Source organism: Puma concolor, chromosome D1, assembly GCF_028749965.1.
Source record: "Puma concolor isolate L17-30 chromosome D1, mPumCon1.1.hap2, whole genome shotgun sequence".
In the NCBI taxonomy this organism is placed as follows: Eukaryota; Metazoa; Chordata; class Mammalia; order Carnivora; family Felidae; genus Puma; species Puma concolor.
In genome coordinates this window covers 80714042-80738525 of record NC_141676.1, presented here as the reverse complement: position 1 = coordinate 80738525, position 24484 = coordinate 80714042, and positions in this window count along the sequence as shown.

Sequence of the window (24484 nt, the reverse complement as noted above, 5' to 3'; positions counted from 1 at the left end):
TCTCATAAAATAAATAAACATTAAACATTTTTAAAAGGTATAAGGAAAGCAAAAAAGCAATAAAAATAAATATATTTATAAAAATCAGTCAAGAGATATATATTAGGACACCATACTCCTAAAACGTGGGAAGTGAGGAGTAAAAAGTGATTTCAAAAGTAAGTGACAGTGAACTTAATACAGACGCTACATGTATAAGTTGCTAAATACACACCCCAGGGTAACCACAAATCAAGAACCAGTAATAGGTATGGAAAAAATAAAGAGAAAGGAATCCAAGTATATTACTAAAACCAACAAACCATGATAAAAGAGAGCAAGAAAAGAAGCAAACAGACAAAAACTACAAAAACAATCATAAATAACAAAATGGTATTAAGTACATACTTAACAAAAATTACATTGAGTGTAAATGGACTAAACACTCATATAAAAAGATATAGGGTGATGGAATGGATAAAAAATCAAGGCCCATTTTTGTGCTGCCTACAGGAGACTCATACCAGACCTAAAGAAACAGGGAGATTTGAAGTGAAGAAATGAAAATGCACTAGTCATGCAAATGGAAGTGTAGCAAGCCAAGATAGCAGTACATGTATCAGACAATACAAACTTTAAAACAAATACTGTAATAAGAGACAAATACATTATATAACCATGAAGAAAGCAATTCAATAAGAAGATATAACACTTGGAAATATTTATGCACCTGATATGAAAGCGCATACATAATGCAGATATTAACAAACATTAAGGAAGTGATCATGAGGAATACAATAATAGTAGGAGACTTTAATACCCCTTTACAAGGAAGCAGTGACTTTAAATGACATATTGGAAATATTTGAATAAACAAAATCAGAAATGAAATGGAGAAATAACAACCAATACCAATAAAACAATTATAACAGAATATTATAAAAAATTATATGCCAACAAATTGGGCATCCTAGAATAAATGGATAATTTCCTAGAAATATGTAACCTCCAAAAACTGAGTCAGAAAGAATTAGAAATTTGAATAGAATGATTGCCAGCAATCAGTTGAATCAGTAAGCAAAAAATTCCCAACAAACAAAAGGGCAGGAACAGACAGGTGAATTCTACCAATCACAAAGAAGAATAAATGTGTATTCTCAAACTATTCCAAAAAACAGTAGAGGAAGGAAAACGTCCAAATTCAGTCTATGAAGACAGCCTTACCCTGATCCTAAACCAAATAAAGTCACTCCATACCAGATAAACACAGACCAATATATCTGATGAACATCAATACAAAAGTCTTCAACAAAATATTAGCAAACCGAACCCAACAATACATTAAAAGAATCAATCACCATAACCAAGAGGGATTTATTCCTGGGATGCAACTGTGGCTCAATATTCACAAACCAAACAACCTGATACAGCACATCAACAAAAGATAGAAACCATATGATTATTTCAATAGATGCAGAAAAAAAATCATTTGACAAAGTACAGCATTCATTCATGATGAAAACCCTCAATAGTGTAGGTTTGGAGGGAATATAACATAACAAAAGCCACATTTGTAAAAGCCACAGATAACATGTTTGATGAAAAATTGGCAGACTTTCCTTTAAGCTCAGGAACAAGACAGGAATGTCCATTCTCAACACTTTAATTCAACATAATACTTGAAGTTTTAACTACAGCAATCAGACAAGAGAAGGAAATAAATGGCACCCAAATTGGTAAAAAAGAAGTAAAACTCTCACAATTTGCAGATGAGATGATACTGTATGTAGTAATTAAGTAGCAGAAAGGAAATTAAGAGAATCATCCCATTCACAACAGCACCAAAAATAATAAGATACCTAGGAGTAACCTTAACCAAGTAGGTGAAAAAACTGTACTCTGAAAACTATAAAACACTAGTGAAAGAAATTGAAGATGACACAAACAAATGGAAAGATATTCCAAACTCATAGATTGGAAGAAAAATAAATTTTTGAAAAAAGATTTTAAAAATATCTACACTACTCAAAGCAATCTACAGATTTAATGCAATCCTTACCAAAATACCAACAGCATTTTTTACATACCTAAAACAAATAACCCCAAAATTTGTATGCAACCACAAAAGACCTCAAATGGTCAAAACAATCTTGAGAAAGGAGAATAAAACTGGATGCACCACAATCCCAGATATCAAGATATATAACAAAGTTATAGAAACTAAAACAGAATGGTATTGGTGTAAAAATAGACACATAGATCAATAGAACTGAATACAGAGCCCAGAAAAAAACCCACAATTATATAGTCAATTAATCTTTGACAAAGTAGGTAAGAATATGCGATGGGAAAAAGAGTCTCTTCCACAAATGGTGTTGGGAAAACTAGACAGCTACATGCAAAAGAATGAAAGACCACTTTCTTACACTACACACAAAAATAAACTCAAAATGTATTAAATAATCAAATATGAGCTTACAAACATAAAAATCTTACAAGAGAGCAGTATTTTCTATGAAATCGGCCCTAGGAACATTTTTCTAGACATTTCCTAAGGCAAGGGAAATAAAGCAAAAATAAACTGTCAGAATACATCAAAATAAAAAGCTTCTGCACAGCAAAGGAAACTATCAACAAAAAAGACAACCAACTAAATGGAAGAAGATATTTGCTAATGACATATCTGGTAAAGGATTAGTATCCAGAATATATAAAGAACTTACACAACTAAACACCAAAAATGCCCCAATAATCCAATTACAAGGTGGGCAGAAGACATGACTCCAAAGAAGACATACAGATGGCCAACAGATATATGTAAATATGCTCAACATCACTCAGCATCACGAAAATGTAAATCAAACTGTCATGAGATATCACCTCATACCTGTCAGAATGGCTAAAATTAAAAACACAAGAAACAACATGTTGGTGAAGATGTGGAGAAAAACAAACCCTCAGGCACCATTGTTGGGAATGCAAACTGGTGCAGACTCTGTAGAAAACACTATAGAGGTTCCTCAAAAAGTTAAAAATAGAACTGCCATATGATCCAGTAGTTCCACTACTGAGTGTTTACCCAAGGAATAAAAACAAACAAAACAAAACAAAACAAAAAACATAATTTGAAAATATATATGCATCCCTCTGTTTATTGTAGCATTTTTAAAATGTTCTTTTTATTTATTTGAGAGAGACAGAGCACAATTGGGGGAGGGGCAGAGAGAGGGGGACACAGAATCCGAAGCAGGCTCCAGGCTCTGAGCTATCAGCACAGAGCCCAATGTGGGGCTTAAACTCACAAACCATGATATAACCTGAGCCGAAGTCAGATGCTCAAGGGACTGAGCCACCCAGGTGTCGCTATTGTAGCTGTCTTTAAATAATTAATTTATGGTAGCAGCCCAAGTTCCATTGATAGATGAATGGATAAGGAAGAGATGATTAGAGATAAAGAAGATACAGATAGATAAAGTAGAGATGATAGAGACAGAGACAGAGATAGAGATAGAGACAGAGATACAGATACAGATAGATAATGGAATATTACTCAGCCATAAAAAAGAACGAAATCTTGCCATTTGAATGGATGTAGAGAATATTATGTAAATGAAATAAGTTAATCAAAGAAATATAAATTTTATATGCTTTCAATCATATGTGATATTTAAGAAACAAAACAAAGAAAAACAGATTAAAAAAAACTCAACTATAGACAACAAACTGATGGTTACTAGGTGGGAGGTGGGTAGGAGGATGCTTGAAATGGTTGAAAGGGTATAAGAGCAGATTTCTCATGATGAGCACTGAGTATTGTATAGAATTGTTGAATCACTATATTATACACCTGAAACTAATAATACACTGTATATTAACTAACTGGAATTTAAATAAAAACTTGAAAAAAAAATCGATAATGGAATTTTTTTCTGTAGAAAATTTAGAGGTATATAATTGAAACATATACAGTTATATATCATAAATTACAAATAAGAAATGAAATAAAGTATGTAAAAGAGAGTTATGATGAAACTGAATAAAAAGGAATTATAATCCCCAATTAGAATGTGGGAAGTTCCAGGGGTGCCTGGGTGGCTCAATTGGTTGGGTGTCCAACTTTGGCTCAAATCATGATTTCATGGTTTGTGGGTTTGAGCCCCAGCATTGCACTCTGTGCTTACAGCTTGGAGCCTGGAGCCTGCTTTGGATTCTGTGTCTCCCTCTCTCTTTGCTCCTTCCCCACTCACACTCTGCCCCTCTCTCTCAAAAATAAGCATTAAACAAATTTAGAATGTGGGAAGTTCTGAAAATAGTCAACATAATGAAGTGTACAGCTGTATAACATCTAATTACTTAGGTATTTGCATTTCCACTCCTATAAATAATGATCTTTAAAATCAATTGTGTCAGTATTATGCCTACCTAAGTTTATTATTGTTCTTTATTTTTTTTTTTTTTAATTTTTTTTTTCAACGTTTATTTTATTTTTGGGACAGAGAGAGACAGAGCATGAACAGGGGAGGGGCAGAGAGAGGGAGACATAGAATCGGAAACAGGCTCCAGGCTCTGAGCCATCAGCCCAGAGCCTGACGCGGGGCTCGAACTCACGGACCGCGAGATCGTGACCTGGCTGAAGCCGGATGCTTAACCGACTGGGCCACCCAGGCGCCCCTATTGTTCTTTATTTATATATATATTTTTTCCTCGTCTATATTCTTAATGGTTCTGTTATTTGCTTTTAATTTTTTTTCTTTCTATCATGAAGTGTCTACTTTTTATAGTGATGGTTAAATAGCAATTTTTTGTTAATGGTACTTCATAATTCTGTGACTCCAATCATTTTCCTATACATTATAGATAGATGATACACAGAAGACATGCATACATTTTTGCGTTTCTGTACACATGACACACTAAGGCAGACTCATATGTTTGAATAGAAATATTATCAGAGGACTCACCTTGTAGGTTTCTGTATCTTCATTGCCTTTAAGCAGAGCAACTTATCTTTTATGTTTTTATTCACTTTTATGTTTTTACATACAACTACTTGAAGAAAGAATAACCAGATGAAAAAATATGTTTAAAAATGAGCTATTTTAGGGGCGCCTGGGTGGCGGACTTCAGCTCAGGTCACGATCTAGCGGCCCATTAGTTCGAGCCCCGCGTCAGGCTCTGGGCTGACAGCTCAGAGCCTGGAGCCTGCTTGTTTCTGTGCCCCTCTCTTTGCCCCTCCCCCGTTCATGCTCTGTCTCTCTCTGTCTCAAAAATAAATAAAAACGTTTACAAAATTAAAAAAAAAAAATAAAAATGAGCTATTTAAAAGATTAGCTTCCTTGCTGTTAGCAAGCTCCTGTATCTTACCATATCCTGGTATAAAGTGATCAGAGGCTTGAAAAATACAGGGGCGCCTGGGTGGCGCAGTCGGTTAAGCGTCCGACTTCAGCCAGGTCACGATCTTGCCCTCTGTGAGTTCGAGCCCCGTGTCAGGCTCTGGGCCTGTTTCCGATTCTTTGTCTCCCTCTCTCTCTGACCCTCCCCCGTTCATGCTCTGTCTCTCCCTGTCCCAAAAATAAATAAACGTTGAAAAAAAAATTAAAAAAAAAAAGAAAACTATGAGTTTCCTTTTGGCCTGCAGAGTATTACTAACCTCTTGAGATACAATTTTCTTTGTATAACTAATGAATTAAACAAGGTACAGAAACAATTACAGGTAATTTTAATTACAAAAAAATAAATTCAAATTAAAGGGAAAATATTCAGGTGTGATATGACCATTTTTTATGAGAATTATAGAATCGGAGTGTTCCTGTGTTAGTAGGATTTTTACGAAATTAAAGTTAAAGACCAGATCTGAAATTTAAAAATCTAAGAATCTCTTAGATTTATGTTTAGGACTACAGTTGCTAAAGATGAAATATTTCACTTTTTTTCCCTTCCAGAAAGTATATGCATAGAGATGAATTAACAGACTTGATTCTGCTTATATTTCAATAAGAGAATACTTATTGGAAGTGTATACTTAAGGAAGTGATTAAAAATAAATATTGCCATTAAATATCAAAGGAACAATAGCTAATCTTGAGAATCATGAATCATGAAAAGCTGTTTGTCTTTAGGACAAAAGTATGTATATAAGAGGGGCACCTGGGTGGCTCAGTCAGTTGAGCATCTAACTTTGACTCAGGTCATCATCTTGTGGTTTGTGGGTTCGAGCCCTGCATCAGGTTCTCTGCTATCAGCCCAGAGCCCGCTTTGGATCCTCTGTCTCCCTCTCTTTCTGCCCCTCCCCCACTCATGCTCTCTCTCCCTCTCTCAAAAATAGATAAAGATTAATTTTTTTAATTAAAAATATGTATAAGATAAAAATACAATTCCACTCTTCCAGAATATCTGTATTTGACTCTATTAGTTAGGAGTCTACCCTATGTCATTGAAAGAAAAACATTTATTTTTTCATTGAATTTTCAGCTATCTATATGTGGCATGATATGTGAAGCTCAATCAAGTGCTGATTAATTGTCAATTAAGACAAATTTGGCTAAGACTGGGATCTGTGCAGAAGCTCTATAGGATGACTGTGTACTTAGTACCTGAATTAGGTGATAAGTTTACATTGTAGCTATATCCTAATTTGGCAGAATAAACACCTGCCATTAACAGTAGTATGGCACCAAAAACATGTGCAGGTGTGTTGTGGCCTTCATTTGGCCTTTTAAAGAAGCTAGAGATTTTAGTGACAGAAGTTGTTGATTTCTGTCCCTGACCCTATGAACAATAACATTCCATAACTCACAGTCCATCTAAAAAACACAGTCAATTAACCACTAAGAAAAATGAGGGAGGTTTTTGACCTCAATTCCACAAGCACTTTCACCTTATTTCTGAAAGCATCCTACAGTCACCAGTCTGGCCACATGTGTGGCAGTCGAATTCCCTAGCAGGTGCTTTATGGTGAGCTAAAGCCTGGCTGGTAAGTTGGAGAAGCAGTTTAAGGGCACTAAAGCAGAAATTAAAGTGACACAGTACAGTGGCTTGTCTGCTGGGAAATAAGAGAGTAGCAGATGGAACAGACTAGAGAGCAGCAATCAAAACTGTGTACTATCAGAAACTTGGGGAAGATACGATACAGAGAAGGAGAAAAGCAAATTCTGCCCGGCTCTGCAAAATGTGACTAGCATCAATGGACAATTCTCATGGGTTCTTGTGAAACTTTATCCCATTGATTATGTTAGCATAGCATTACACAAATAGATGGGGAAAGGCTGTTTGAAATCCTATTTGGTATTTTAAATGCAAAAGGCACTATGCTAGGTCTTGGAAGGAATCAAATGAGAAACAATCTATATTCTTAAGTACAACCCAGAGGAAAACGTATGGCTTCCACATGACTATATTCAACAACTATATGGATTATTTTTTCACCTACACACTTAGATCAGTGCTGATAGGATGGACTAGAAGGGTAACATGTTTCAGAAAATCTGATATACCATAGCCAGCCACATGGAACCCCATTTCTAAAGGAAACTTGGCTCCCTGGGAATAATGATAGGGTCAACGGTGGCTATATAACCGAATATCTGGACTAAACACATCATACAAAGAGGAGGCAATAAGGATTATTCTTAAATATGTACACAACCATTTTTATGGGCACGGAGGATAAAAGGAAGATAAATATATCAGGGTCTAGTTCTAAATATATACAACATTCAGTGATAAACTATGAATATGGAGTTACAAGAGAGCTATAGGAGAGATTTTCTCAATATAGTAGAAAAGTATAAGGGAGAATACATGTGGAAAGCACAGAGATAATGATTGAATAGGACTTAAATAATAAGCACAAATTTGCCAGGCAGAAAATGGAGGATAGAATTCCAGGTATACCTAACTGTAAGTAGACACAGAATTTTAAGTATACTGCCATTAAATTCTTCAGTATGTTTCTAAAGTACTGCACTTTACTAATATTTTTATAGCTTATACTAAGTTTTTTAAGTTTATATAAAGTCTTTAAACTTTCTAAAGTCTCTAAGGCAAATGTTGTTTTATCCCCTGTATCTAGTACAGTGCTTCTCACTTAATAAATGTTTAGTAAGTATATTAATTGATAAATAGGATAGTGAAATTTTTGGTATGGTTATTAGTATTTGCTGTGTCATGATCATTATGACATGCTATCTGCTCTAGTGGATAAAACTCAAGATATCAGGAACTTCACACACTGTTTGGTTGTACTCACATCACACATTCCAAAGCAGGTGTACCTGATCCCACAGCTCACCTGCAAGAGATAACATAGGATCCAGGCACGTTCCATTTTGTGGATGTTTGCTATCTTCTGCTCATGGCTCCCAAAGTAATCCTGAGGATTTGATTGCATTTCTGTCAGCTAGAAGAGGAAAAGGAAATGAAGGATTGTGTGTGAGATTCTTTGATTGAGGGGACTGAGGCCAGTTTACACAGGCTCATGGACTGCAAGCATGGACTATGTCAACACGCTTCTTTGTCCCCCAGCTTCTGGTTAAGCTCAGTCATTTGGAGGGAGAGGTAGGAAACTGAAGAATCAGAGCAGATTGGTATCAGGATCAGAATATTTATTCCTTGCCATGTCTTCATTGCTTGCCTCCACCCCCTCACAGAAGGAAACAATCCTGTCAGGACACTTTGTATAACACTGTCATGAGATATTTATTTCACCAGTATACATAAGTGGAAGTGTTTAGGTCTTCTCTTATTCATGGCTCATTTCATCTGTTCCCCTTATTTATGTGTGTACTTTTTGAAGGTTTGGTAAGATTTAGAATTAAGAGTACACACACACACACACACACACACACACACACACACACACACTTCACACTATGTGGCTGCTATGTAAGTAGCTTGCAAGTTCTCTAAAAATGTAGCCTTTTGCTTCTGATGTGTTCAGATATATCTTGGGGTTTTATGGCAAAAATGGACTTTTAATAAATTATAATTGTCAGCAAACTACCATAATTTAGATAGTAATTTAATGCCTGTAAAAAAAAATGGAATGGAGGCAAGTAAGAAACCTAAAGATGTTACTTCATGTTATTAGTGAAATTCTCTGTCTTGGTAATTGAGTCCTGGTAACATTACTTTTTTATCAATAACTATGCTCCAATTGTGCTTGAAATTTTTAATAGCTTGCGTTGGAAAGCCAATATCTTATTCTAGAATAACTACTGATATTTTAAGCAAGATGTGCAACGGATTGATACTATAACATGAAATGTGATTTAAATTAGTCCTCAGCTTCAATTAAAACGCAGTGCTTACAGTGATGTTTCTGACAATTTTTATTTGGAAAACAAAAACTTAATTGGTTATGAAAGTACTATATTGAAAAAAAAATCTTTGAAATTCCATATTAATAGTTAATCTAAAATACAATTGAGTGACTGAACATCAAATTCTTATAATGTAAACAATCTATTCCTTATATCTGACTAGACTTGGATATATTTACAAACTCTACAATTTTCTGAAATGTCAGACTTGAAATAAAATGGATTGGGTGGACTCCAAAGAAAATAAGATTTCAATAACTGAGGGTATTCAACCATAGGCCTGTGACCATTGCAGGAAAGATGCTTCACGGACAGTCCAAATGTTAGCCATTTTGTTGATCTTAGTTATTTTTAAGGTTAACCCATTAAATCTTTACTTTCTTGATCATTACTTCCATGACTCACAATGTAAAATTTAACTGAAATTTGAGTAGACTTTGCCAATCTCCCAAACACTCATTCAAAGCCATCAAATCTAACTAAGATAAAATTTATAAGGACACAAAGAGATTATTACATTACGTGTTCTCATGGTAAATTGAGTGAAAGACAGTAAAATTTACTAAAAATCATGTGAGAAAACTTGCGTGGTTTTTCAGTTAGGCTGAAAATATATACAGATATTTTGAGTGCTTGATTATCTTTGCTTATATACCCAACTAATCATTTAATATGTATTTATTGAAACTACCATGTACAATACACCTTCTATATTTTGTGTGTATTTTGAAAATAAGTTCATACTTTCTTCAAAACATTCTTTCAATATATGAAGGAAAGTTTAATAAATATACCTCACTAAAAGGCCTATTTAACTTCTAGAATGGAATAAGCAGCTTAATTTTGTACTTCAAAAAGCTCATTCATAGTTCTGTGATAAATTTATTGTATTCAGAGGAATTATTTATTTGTTTCACCAACTAGCCTATTGATTTCTAGAGGGGAAAGCACATATTTTATTTATTTTTTTTAATTCAAATTATCTGGAACAAATGACAAAATACAGCAGGATCTAAATAAATATGTATTTCTTGTGATTTCCAGGATGATCTGTTGTGTTAATCACGTTCAGGTAGAAAAAAAAAGGGTATCAAATTTAACCTGAGTAATTTCAAAAGTGTTCATGGGGCAGTTTACAAAGCTGTAGGTAGATATAAGGAACCCAACAAAGGTTAGTATAGTGCCTTGGGACTGCAACAGCAGAAAGCCATTTACCCAATACCTGACAGATTGTCCTGCCACAAATCCCTTCCCCCAAAAAGAAAAAAAAAAGCTCTGTGCTGAGATTTGATTTATAGGAGTTGTGAACTAAAAACCAGTGAATATTTTTTTTTTTTTTTTTTTTTTTAAATTTTTTTTTTCAACGTTTATTTATTTTTGGGACAGAGAGAGACAGAGCATGAACAGGGGAGGGGCAGAGAGAGAGGGAGACACAGAATCGGAAACAGGCTCCAGGCTCCGAGCCATCAGCCCAGAGCCTGACGCGGGGCTCGAACTCACAGACCGTGAGATCGTGACCTGGCTGAAGTCGGACGCTTAACCGACTGCGCCACCCAGGCGCCCCAAAACCAGTGAATATTTTTATGTGCTTCCAAATCTCCAGTTTCTTCCCAAATCCATGCTTTTGTTGTATCCAAATAAAAGCCAGAGAGCAATATAACCCAAGATTAGCAGTAAAAGAGGAAAGAAATATAAATACAAATTCAAGAATATTAAGATACAACCACAAAAACAAAAACCTGTAACCTTTTTTTGAGAAACTATCACTATAAACAATTATTTTTCTTAATAAAATAATGTTTGCTAGCTCTGAACACTGAAAAGTCTTAGAAGCTATAGCAATTTAGCATCAGTGAAGACCCTAATGCCTAACTTATCACGTTTAATACCATGTCTTAGAAATAATTTAGTCATTTTAGCCACTCTGACTGGCATGAAGTGGTATCTCAGTATGATTTTGATTTGTATTTCTCTGGTGAGGAGTCACGTTGAGCATCTTTTCATGTGCCTGTTGGCCATCTGGATGTCTTATTTAGAGAAGTGTCTATTCATGTCTTCTGCCAATTTCTTCACTGAATTATTTGTTTTTCAGGTGTGGAAATTGGTGAGTTCTTTATGTATTTTGGATACTAGCCCTTTGTCTGGTATGTCATTTGCAAATACCTTTTCCCATTCCATCTTTTGCCTTTTAGTTTTGGTGATTGTTTCCTTTGTAGGGCAGAAGCTTCTTGTCTTCATCAGGTCCCAAGAGGTGTTGATGCTTTCCTGTCTCACATTCAGGTCCTTTACCCATTTTGAGTTTATTTTTGTGAATGGTGTAAGAAAGTGGTCTAGTTTCATTCTTCTGCATGTTGTTGTCCAGTTCTCCCAGCACCATTTGTTAAAGAGACTTTTCCATTGGATATTCTTTCCTACTTTGTCACAGATTAGTTGGCCATACTTCTGTCGGTCTAATTCTGGAGTCTCTATTCTATTCCATTGGTCTATGCATCTGTTTTTGTGCCAAAACCATGCTGTCTTGATGATTACAGCTTTGTAGTAGAGGTTAAAGTCTGGAATTGTGATGCCTCCTACTTTGGTGTTCTTCTTCAATATTACTTTGGCTATTTGGGGTCTTTTGTGCTTCCATACAAATTTTAGGATTGCTTGTTCTAGCTTCGAGAAGAATGTTGGTGCAAGTTTGATTGAGATTGCATTGAATGTGTCAATTGCTTTGGGTACTATTGACATTTTAACAATATTTAGTCTTCCAATCCATGGGAACGGAATGCTTTTCCATTTCTTTGTAGCTTCTTCAATTTTCTTCATAAACTTTCCATAGTTTTCAGCTTACAGACCTTTTACATCTTTGGTTAGGTTTATTCCTGGGTATTTTATGCTTCTTGGTGCAATTGTGAATGGGGTCAGTTTCTTTATTTGTCTTTCTGTGGCTTCATTATTAGTGTATAAGAATGCAACTGATTTCTGTACATTGATTTTGTGTCCTACACCTTTGCTGAATTCATGTATCAGTTCTAGCAGACTTTTGGTGGAGTCTATCGGGTTTTCCATGTATAATATCATGTCATCTGCAAAAAGTGAAAGCTTGACTTCATCTTTGCCAATTTTGATGCCTTTGATTTCCTTTTGTTGTCTGATTGCTGATGCTAGCACTTCCAACACTATGTTAAACAACAGCGGTGAGAGTGGGCAATCCTGTCGTGTTCCTGATCTCAGGGAGAAAGCTCTCAGTTTTTCCCCATTGAGGATGATATTAGCTGTGGGCTTTTCATAAATGGCTTTGATGATGTTTAAGTATGTTCCTTCTATCCCGACTTTCTCGAGGGTTTTTATAAGAAAGGATGCTGAATTTTGTCAAATGCTTTTTCTGCATCGATTGACAGGATCATATGGTTCTTATCTTTTCTTTTATTAATGTGATGTACCACATTGATTGATTTGCGAATGTTGAACCAGCCCTGCAGCCCATGAATGAATCCCACTTGATCGTGGTGAATGATTCGTTTTATATGCTGTTGAATTCGATTTGCTAGTATCTTGTTGAGAAGTTTTGCATCCATATTCATCACAGATTGGCCTGTAGTTCTCTTTTTTTGCTGGATCTTTGTCTGTTTTGGGAATCAAAGTAATGCTGGCTTCATAGAATGAGTCTGGAAGTTTTCCTTCCCTTTCTATTTTGTGGAACAGCTTGAGAAGGATAGGTATTATCTCTGCTTTAAATGACTGGTCGCATTCCCCAGGGAAGCCGGTCAGAGTGGCTAAAATGAACAAATCAGGAGACTATAGATGCTGGCAGGGATGTGGAGAAATAGGAATCCTCTTGCACTGTTGGTGGGAATGCAAACTGGTGCAGCCACTCTGGAAAACAGTGTGGAGATTCCTCAAAAAATTAAAAATAGATCTACCCTATGACCCAGCAATAGTACTGCTAGGAATTTACCCAAGGGATACAGGAGTGCTGATGCATAGGGGCACTTGTACCCCAATGTTTATAGCAGCACTTTCAACAATACCCAAATTATGGAAAGAGCCTAAATGTCCATCAACTGATGAATGGATAAAGAAGATATGATTTATATATACAATGGAATACTACTTGGCAATGAGAAAGAATGAAATCTGGCCTTTTGTAACAACGTTAATGTAACTGGAGAGTGTTATGCTAAGTGAACTAAGTCAGGCAGAGAAAGACAGATACCATATATTTTCACTCATATGTGGATCCTGAGAAACTCAACCAAAGACAAGTCAGAAGGGGAAGGGGGAAAAAAGTTACAGAGTGGGAAGGAGGCAAATCATAAGAGACTCTTGAATGCTGATAACAAACTGAGGGTTGATGGAGGGTGGGGGAGAGGGGAAAGTCGAAGATGGGCATTAAGGAGGGCGCCTGTTGGGATGAGCACTGGGTGTTGTATGGAAACCAATTTAACAATAAATTACATAAAAATACATACATACATACATACATACATACAAATAATTTGGAAATCTTCGAAATTTGATTAATTTCAGGTGTGATGCCCAAAGTGCTTCAGATGCAACATGATCATATTGTTGGGCCAGAACAAAAAGAAATCAAAGATGACTGACGTTTTGGGGCGCCTGGGTGGCTCAGTCAGTTAAGCATCTGACTGTACCTCAGGTCATGCTCTCCCAGTTGGTGGGTTAGAGCCTAGCTTCCAGCTCTGTGCTGACAGCTCAGAGCCTGAAACCTGCTTCAGATTCTGTCTCCCTCTCCCTTTTTGCCCCTCTCCACTTGCTCTCTTTTCTCTCTCCAAAAAAAATAAACATTAATTTTTTTAAATGACTGAACTTTGATAAAAAGGATACAAGAAATCAGATGGATGGATTATGTCAATGTCAATTTCTTCATTGTGATATTGTACTATAAATACATAAGGCATTACCACTGGGGAAATTGGGTGAGGAGTATAAAGGGAACTCTAAATCTCTTATGTCTTACAACTACATGAAATTATACAATGATGTAAAAATTAATTTTTTAAATACATTGCTGGTGGGTATCTATTACAAAGAAAAATTAAAGAGGAGAAAGAGAAAAAAAGCAGGAACTTGAATGGACTTGAATGAACTTCCATTTAGCAGAAGCAAGAAAATTTGAACACCAAAAAAAAGTAAGACCTGCAGTTTCTACAAGGATTTGAAAGCTCTATAGATAAAAAGATTCATAATTGAGGCATCAATTATCCTGAATATTAATAAGTGAAAGGAAAAATTCAAATATTTAAACTACTCTACCTGGTAATTATGTTTCAGTTAAGTAATTAAATCGTGAAAATATTTTGTATATAGGGGAACTGGACCTAAAAATTTGATTTTTTAAATTATTAATTTCCAGTCTATAATAAGACAATTGACATATGCCATAATTATCAATGCAAACAATACTATTGGGTAAATGGTTGTGAGAATTTAGTATAAATAGATCAGACTGATAATATCTGACACTACTGATGGTAAATAGTACGATTTCTGTTGTTATAAACAGAGTATAAGCCACACAACTTGTGGAATAGTTTTGCCAAATAAAATAATTTAAATCTAATCAAATAGCTATATCTAACTATCTATCGAGGAAATAAGGGGTCAGTCGAGGAAAAGTTAAACAATTCTGTTAGAGAGTCAATTACAGTTTGTAGGAAATTCTGAGACCAAAGACCCATTTTTGCCAGGACACAGAAAAAAAAGGGAGGGATGAAATTCCTAACATATTAGAGTGATGTAAGACCATAGCAGCGCAGTAAAATGTGTGAGGTTTCTGATATTCTGATTCTAACTGTGTAAATGAGTGCATTTGATTTCTTTGAACATTCTATAATAAGAAGTGGGGAAATATTGAAAGTAAAACACTTAAAATGTTACTTAAGGGTGAATTGTAACATATTTCAAGCAGGAAAATTGGGAATTACCATAATTACCTCAAAAAACAAAAAAGGGAGAGAGGATAGGGACAAGGAAAAGAAAGAATGATGAGAGATCAAAAGAGGAGGAGGAAGGAGAGGAAGAAGAGAAATACTAGCAGAAAAAACAATGTGTACCACATAACTAAAATTTGGAGTTTAGGTAGATCCTTGACCATTCCAGCAAGGCAAAGGCCTGATTTATTCAAGGTGAAGTAAATTTACTAGATGAAATAAGTTTTAGTGACTTCTTGAGGAAAGACACTTTCTCTCTATTATAACTTCCCTTCCTGTTGGATTTTAGAGTAGATAAATAAAAATAAAGTTTAATCTTTTTTGTGAAAAAGATCTTTGATATTTAGAGCCATTTTGTGTATTCCTTTTCAGATTTGTGGGCTAATCCATAACTCCAAATATCTGTGGTGGTCAAAGTAAAGATTCTTACTTTATTCTAAAATAGTTTTTTTTTAGAAGCCTAAAAGTTGAAACATATTTTATAATTTTGCTTAAAAAACAGTTTGAACATCTTTGTACTAAGGAAGTGATAATAGTCAATTTGCTGTAGCTTTTCTATTCCTACTCAATTTCAAAAATTTCTTTATACCACATTACCTGAGGATTATTAAAATTCAAATGGATTGTTTTAATTCTGGTTTGGTTTGTCTTACCAATATATAGAATAATTGTTGTATGGCAGCATTAACAGCATGTGATTTTTAATAAGGAAATTATGAGCACACAAGATAGAAACTACCTACTATACTATAATTTTTTCTTACATTTTATTACATTTATTTATCTAAAAAATGTTTTGCCATTTATTTCCTTTTTCTGAATATCCTTAAAACTAGAAGTGCCACCACGTCCAAGGACATTTTTATTTTTAATTTTAATTCCAGTATAGTTAACATAGAGTGTTATATTAGGTTCAGTTGTACAATATAAAGATTCAACAATTCTATACATTATACAGTGTTCATCATGATAACTATGCTCTTAATCCCCTCCACCTATTTCATCTATCCCCCCTACACTTCCCTACTGGTAACCAACAGTTTGTTCTCTATAGTTAAGAGTCTGTTTCTTGGTCAATTTCTTTTTAGTTTGTTCATCTGTTTGCCTTCTAAAATTCCACGAGTGAAATTATTTGGTATACGTCTTTCTCTGACTGACTTATTTCACTTAGCATTATACTCTCCAGCTCCATCCATGGTGTTACAAATGACAAGACTTCATTATTTTTTAGGGCTGAACAATATTCCATTGTGCATCTTCTTCATCTATTCATCTATCAATAAACACTTGGGTTGTTTTCATAATTTGGTTATTATAAATAATACTAAATAAACAGAGGGGAACAAAATTCTATTTGAATTAGCATTTTTGTATTCTTTGGATAAATACCCAGTAGTGAATTACTGGATGTTATGATAATTCTATTTTTACTTGTTGAAGAACCATGATACTGTTTACCACAGTGGGTGATAAGTTAGCATTCCTACCAACAGTAAATGAGTGTTCCTTTTTCTCTACATCCTCACCAACATATGTTTGTTTTTTTTTTTTTTTTATTTTAGCCATTCCGACAGGTGTGAGGTGGTATCTCATTATTGTTTTGATTTGCATTTCTCTGAGGCTGAGTGATGTTGAACATATTTACATGTCTGTTAGTCATCTGTATAACTTCTTTGGAAAAATGTCTATTTATGTCTTCTGCTTTTTTTAATTGGAATGTTTGGGGAAATTTTTGATGCTGTGTCGTATAAATTTTTTAAGTTCTTTATATATTTTGGATACTAGCCCTTTATCAGATATGTCATTAGCAAACATCCTCTTCCATTTAGTAAGCTGTCTTTTAGTTGTGTTGATAGTTTCATTTCCTGTGGAGAAGCTTTTTATCTTGATGTATTCCAGCAGTTTATTTTTGCTTTTGCTTCCATTGCCTCAGGAAGCAGGTCTAGAAAAATGTTGCCACAGCTGATGTCATAGAAAATACTGCTCTCTGGGGCGCCTGGGTGGCGCAGTCGGTTAAGCGTCCGACTTCAGCCAGGTCACTATCTCGCGGTCCGTGAGTTCGAGCCCCGCGTCAGGCTCTGGGCTGATGGCTCAGAGCCTGGAGCCTGTTTCCAATTCTGTGTCTCCCTCTCTCTCTGCCCCTCCCCCGTTCATGCTCTGTCTCTCTCTGTCCCAAAAATAAATAAATGTTGAAAAAAAAAATTAAAAAAAAAAAAAAAAAAAGAAAATACTGCTCTCTTGTAGGATTTTTATGGTTGTAGGCTCATATTTGAGTATTTAATCCATTTTGAGTTTATTTTTGTGTGTGGTGTAAGAAAGTGGTCCAGTTTCATTCTTTTGCATGTAGCTTTCCAGTTTTGTCAACACCATTTTTGATCAAACTGTCTTTTTCCCATTGGATATTCTTTCCTCCTTTGTCAAAGATTAATTGACTATATAACTGTGGGTCTTTTTCTGAGCTCTGTATTAAGTTCTATTGATTTGTCTGTCTATTCTGTGCCAGTACTACAGTGTTTTAATTTCTACAACTTTTAGTATATCTTGATATCTGGGATTATTTATTACAGAAAATCTGTAGATCACTTTGGGTAGTAAGAAGGTTTAAACAGCAACTGTTCTTCCAATCCACGAGTATGGAATTATTTTCCATTTGTTTGTGTCAACTGCTTGCATGACTTTTATAATTTTCAGAGTGTGCAGGTCTTTCACCTCTTCAGTTAAGTTTATTTGTAGGTATTTTATTATTTTTGCTGCTGTTGTAAGTACGATAATTTTCTTACTTTCTCTTTCTGCTCCTTATTACTGTATAGAAATGCAAAATAAATATTCTATCCTGTGACCTTACTGAATTCACTTATCAGCTGTAGTAGTTTTGTGTGTATGTGTGTGTGTGAAGTCTGTAGGATTTTCTATAAATGTTATCATGTCATCTGCAAATAATGTTTTACTTCTTTCTTATTAATTTGGATGCACTTTGTTTCTTTTATGTGCTTGATTGCTGTTGCTAGAATTACCAGTACTATGTTAAATTACAGTTGTGATGGGGCGCCTGGGTGGCTCAGTAGGTTAAGCGTCCAACTTCAGCTCAGGTCACGATCTCGCAATCCGTGAGTTCAAGCCCAGAGTCGGGCTCTGGGCTGATGGCTCAGAGCCTGGAGCCTACTTCTGATTCTGTGTCTCCCTCTCTCTGCCCCTCCCCCGTTCATGCTCTGTCTCTCTCTGTCTCAGAAATAAATAAATTACAGTTGTGAGAGTGGATATCACTGTCTTGTTCCTTACCTTAAGAGAAAAACTATCAATTTTTCACCATTGAATATGATGCTCACTTTGGGTTTTTTACTTATAGCCTTGATTATAATAGTGTATGTTCCTTCTGGACCTACTTTTCAAGGATTTTTATCATGAATGAATGTTGTGCTTTGTCAAATGATTTTTCTGCATATATTGAAATAATATGTTTTTTATCCCTTCTCTTGTTGATGTGATGTATCATGTTGATTGATTTGTGAATATTGAACCACTCTTGCATCCCTGGAACACTTCACACTTAATCATGGTGAATGATATTTTGATGTATTTTTGGACTTGGTTTGCCTATATTTTGTTAAGGATTTTTGCATCTATGTTTGTCAGAGATATTGGCCTGTAGTTTTCTTTATTTGGAGTGTTTTCATCTGGTTTTGGGAGCACGGTAGTGCTAGCCTCATAGAATGAGTTTGGAAGTTTTCCTTCTGCTTCTATATTTTTGGAATAGTTTGAGAAAAATATGTATTAAATCTTCTTTAAATGATTGGTAGAACTTACCGGTGAAGGTGTTTTGTCCTGGGCTTTTGTTTGGTTGAGAGGTTTTGTTTGTTCATTTTTATTATTACTGATACCGTTTCATTGCTGGTAATCAGTCTGTTCAAATTTGCTATTTCTTCCTGATTCAGTTTCAGGAGATTATGTGTTTGTGGGAATTTATGTATTTCTTCTAGGTTGTCCAATCTGTTGGCAAATAATTTTTCATAATATTATCTTACAATTCTTTGTATTACAGTGGCATCTGTTGTTTTCTTTCTATCATTCATGATTTTGTTCATTTTCATTCTCTCTCTCTCCCTTGTTTGTTTGATGAGTCTGGCTGAAGGTTTGTCAACATCTCATAATATCCACACTAATAGAATTAAAGACAGTAAACAAAAATCTTTCTTCATTCATGTAATCAGCCAATAATCTTATGCCATTATTGATTGTTTTACTATTAATTTTTATATATTTTTTATATTTTATTTTTTATATATTTTCTATTATTCACAACCCTTGTGATTTATTTCCATACATTCATCAGAAAATATTTATTAAAGATAATTTTGAGTGAATATATAAATCTCACTTCTCTGTAGAATAGAAGACCAAGGTGTCAAGTAAAATTTTCTCTGTCATTACATAAAGTCAGTAGTTTCAGTGTCTCTGATCTCTTTTTGAATTATTGCATAATTATATGTCAATAATGGAAATTTTATAATATTCAATAGAAATTTGCTATTCTCTGTTACTTCATGATATCCTATATGTGCAGAATACAAATATAATTATAATGTCTAATCTTAATGGATTTAATTATAGTTCCAAGATTGACAGGAACAGTCTTTATTCCATTATGTTTTGGAGCTAATAACTTTTTTTTTCTTTTAGAATTTTCTTTCCTCTACATCCACTACTTCAGACATGTTCTGTCTCAAAGAAGTTAGTTTTTCTAAGTATTTTTCCCTTACAGATGCTAACCTACTGGCTTGTTTTCTTGATTGACAGCTTTTTATTCTATATTACTGACTCACTGCCTGGAATTTTATCCTGACTATTTCCTCAAATTTTCAGCTAAGAGATATGATTGTCCCAAATCATAATAATTACTAACAAACATTTGTATTAATTTGGGTTTGGCACTGTTCTAAGCATTTTACATAAAAAACATGTTAAATCTTAACTAAAAAAAAATCATTTTAACGGAGAGATCTTTGACAGGCATTTCATCTGTTCACTAATATCTAGCTCTATAGTTGCAGGCACACAGAAGGTTTCATGATTCCATCAACCAGAAGTTAGACATGCTCATGTGACTTACCCTGGCCAATTAAATATGAGGGGAAATTATTTATTTTACTTAAAGATAGTATTACTTAATTGTCTGAATTCAACACCCTAGCCTCCTCATGGAAACTGAAGGGTTATATGATATTCTGGAGATGCTTTAGGATCAAAACAATCTGGGATTTTAAGCCTACTTATGGAGGACAGTTGACCTGTTAATTTATTCAAACCAGTAATAGACTTTGCATGAACAAGGAATAAACTTTAGTTGTGTTAATTCACTGAAGGTTTGATATCAGGTTGTTAACCAAGATATTAACAAAGAATTCTCTGGAGATAAAAGCACTCATATACACAAAAGTGATTGATGTGTAGATAGTATTAAAAGTTATTGGACTGGAGGAGATAGTCAAGAGAAAACTGAGCCATGCAAACACTCAAATTAAGAAATCAAAGAGAAAAATAGAGAGCAGTAAAGGATTAGGAGAGGAGGAAAACAAAATCGACATAATCACTTTGTGAAAAGCTTCTGATAGATCAAATAAATTCACAATTAAGATTTGACAATTGCCAATTTGGCAACAGGTGGAATGTTGGTGACATTGACAGAAACCTTTTCAGAGGAGTGATATGGGAAAAATATTAATCCACAGCAATAAACTACACTATATATCTAGAGATTCATTTCATTAATGAAATTGAATGGTTGAAGTACAATATATATTTGGGCGACACCATAATTTGAGATTATGCAATTGAAATTATTATTTTGCTGGTCACCTGAACTGCTAAAAGTTTGCTGCACTAAACATACCAATATGAGAACAAACTTGGACTCGAGATATAATCATTTATATATGCCACATTTATATCATTATTGCAATTTGGAAATAGTACTAGTGGTTGCAATAGGTTTCAAATCTTACTAAGATGTATTTTCCAGACTCTACTGATATGAATAATTTTTAGGATATTTAGCATTTCATATCAAATTCTTCCTGATTAGCAGAAGAGTGTTTAGCAGAAGTGTATATTTCCCTTATTTCTTAGATAATATGACAGATAGTATATGACCAACACTGACCTCATGACAGTATTACAAAAGTCAATTTATGAGATGCTGACATCCAAACTATACTAACTCTAGCTTATTTTTTATTCTAGTGATTCAGAAGACATTTTGAGATACAGAAAATATTTTAGGTCTTTCTGGGAGCAAATGTTATTGATGCACTAAGTCTGAGAATTCTTGCTATTTTGCGAAGTGAAGAACAAATCACATTTTACTAATATGTGATAATGAGATCACCATTTGTACTGCCATTGACTTTGCTTGCAACTATTCTCACACTATCAATGTTGTGATAAAACTGTAATTTTAGTTTCTTTTAGCAAAGGATATTGACATGTAAATCATAGTATTGAGGGAACAATACACTTTCTGAGTACACTGTAGAAAGTTATATTTTGGATTAGTATTTATTCAAAATGTATTAATTTTTCATGTATTATGTACTTAATTTTCCATGTTTGTAACCATTTTCATGAAAAACCATTTTATTTTAATAATGTGCATCTATTTAACAACAAAATAAGTAAACATAAAATGGATGATATCAAATATATATTTGACTAATTATTAGAATTATTTAAATAATGGAAATCTACAAATTTTAATCAGTAGGTCAAAATGTTTCCCTCTTATTTTCATCACAAGTTAGAAAATAAGAAATTTTGAATATCTTAATAAAAAGATTACAGATGAATATAACAAAATCCCACTATGTTATGATTGTAGAGATGTTAAATATATTTACTCAGATGTTTCTGTTTTAATACTTATTTCCACACAGAAAGAGCTGAATTTCTTCCATGAACAACTAAAGACAAAATTAGATTTTAACTGACAATGTCAATGTTCCACTATCTATTGTTCTTTTTTTTTTAAATTTCTTTCTTTTTTAAGTTTATTTATTTTGAGAGAGACAGAGACAGAGTCAGTGGGGAAGGGACAAAGAGAGAGGGAGAGACAGAGAATCCCAAGCAGGCTTCACACTGCTTGCACAGAGCCTGATGTGGGGATCGAACTCACAAAACCATGAGATCATGACCTGGGTTGAAATGAAGAGTCAGACCCTTAACTAACTGAACCACTCAGACACCCTTTATCGTTTTTAAAAGTACTAATATACCATATGGTTTCACTCTTATGTGGATCCTGAGAAACTTAACAGGAACCCATGGGGGAGGGGAAGGAAAAAAAAAAAAAAGAGGTTAGAGTGGGAGACAGCCAAAGCATAAGAGACCGTTGAGAACTGAGAACAAACTAAGGGTTGATGGGGGGTGGGAGGGAGGAGAGGGTGGGTGATGGGTATTGAGGAGGGCACCTTTTGGGATGAGCACTGGGTGTTGTATGGAAACCAATTTGACAATAAATTTCATATATAAATAAAAAAAATAAAAGTACTAATATAGATAACATGTTTTTATAATTTCTATTCTATGTATAAAGGGTGCAAGACCTCAGTTTTCTTATAACAGAACTCAGTGAGAAATCTGAACACTAGTGGCCAGGTATTTGTCATCAGTGTCTAAAAATGACAGACATTTACAAATAGTAACCTTTTGAAGAAAAAGGAAAAAATCGCCTCCAATTCAGTGTTTTAGTAGTGACTGAAAAGTGGTAAATCTAAAGTAAGCTCTAGATTCTCTGTGTTAATTGAAAAATAAATTTACTGGCTCACCTGCGGAGAACCTTATTGATAATGGGCAACTGTAAACATAAGTCTGGCCTGAGTGATTGCACTGAAGCAGAAGTAAAAGCTGAATAGTGCACCTTAAATCTCTTCTACACAGTTCAGACAGAAAAAAAATCTTTCATTTTCTCAATTTCTTTTGGTTTTACTCTTGGAATTATGGGATTTGGTGAAGTAACAGTATAGGAAACTAAATGCATTAAGTCTATATCTCATTTTGACAACTAAACTTGTACTTAGAAAAACTCCACTGAGTCTGGACTTGCTTCTCTTTCAATTTTTTCTTATGTGGAATTTCTGTATTAATTTTTTTACAACTTACTTATTTGATTCCCCCATCCTTAGCATTCTACCTATTGAATAGTGTAGTAATTAATATAAATAATTTACAGTGAACTTAAAATACTGTATATTTTTTCACTTATATGATATTTTCCTTACTTTATACTTCTTAATTTACTTCTATTCTGTGCAAGGTAGGTATGCCATAATGTATAAAGAATGATCCTTTATTTTGCTAAGGATCTTATAACGCATTAAAGGATAAAACAATTATGATAATACACACACATACGCACACATACACAGAAAGTTACATCATCCTAGTGTTATGAAGTGATATTACACTTCAGAGGAGACATGGATTCCTATAAAAATATTTTCTGTAAGGGAAGAATTTATGAATTTAAACCAATATGCTATTGATACAAGAGGTGAATTTGGAGTAATGGGCATAGACCAAATCATGAATATTCTTACAGGCAATATTGTGGAATGTTTAGAGTTTATCCTGATAACATTAGGAATATATTAGGGAGAAAATACAATTAAATCAAATTTAAATGTTAGTGTATCACCCTCTCTGGTTGACTACCAACAGTGGTCTTTTGTCAATTTGTTAATTAAATTCATAAGCAGAAGAGACTCTCCTTATTACCAAGATTACTTATCTTTAACAAAGAATGCAAGATAGACAACAATACAGATTTCATGGCAACAGCCCAGGGGCAGCTGATGTCCCAGTTACTCTGTACTTGCAATATAATGATCAAAAATGACCATAAGTAAATAAAGACCATCTGAGTTAGGGAAACCATCATCTTTAAAATTGCCTAAACTTTTAAATCTTGTAATTTTATAATTAATTAGCTCCAATTGTCTAGAGTAACTGCATGTCCTCAATTCTGGCTGCTGACTATGTGATTAATGAAAAACCAATAGTAAATTATGGTGCACGGGGAACAGATGCTCATTTGTCTTGAAGCCATTAAATATATACTCCTATAAATTCCTTGAATTTTTGTTGTGAAGAAGATTGACCAAGGGTCCTATATTCAAGGGCTGCTGAAGCTAGAGGAAAACTGACATTCAGAAATAACTATAAACTCTTTTCTTCCAATTATACACTTCATTCTAGCCA